Genomic DNA, 373 nt, shown 5'->3' with positions numbered 1-373 from the left:
TGAGCCCGGAGGGGGACCGTGAGTCAGATCTCGGGCGCCCGCGGGTCGGGCGGGGAGGGTGGGCAGGTCAGGAAATGACATCAGAGGCCTGTGCTCGGGGAGTTGGGGTCCGAGCCGGGCCGGGGTGGCGGGGGCGGCTGTGAGTGGGGTTGCGGGGCCGGACTTCGGCGGAGCCTCGGGCCTGGGGCAGGATCCGGGCCCCTTCCTGGGGGTGTTTCCTGCCTGGTCCGCCCTTCCCCGCTCTCCCCGCCCCCTCTCCGGGCAGCTCCTTGTATGGTCTGGGCGCCTCTCTCTCCCCGCCCCCTCTCTCCTCCCTCCCTCCTCCTTCCGTGGGTCCTTCCCCGCCCGGCCGGAGGCTGCTCCGGACCGGGAC

This window comes from Callithrix jacchus, chromosome 11 (assembly GCF_049354715.1).
Source record: "Callithrix jacchus isolate 240 chromosome 11, calJac240_pri, whole genome shotgun sequence".
NCBI lineage: Eukaryota > Metazoa > Chordata > Mammalia > Primates > Cebidae > Callithrix > Callithrix jacchus.
This window is presented reverse-complemented; position numbering follows the sequence as displayed.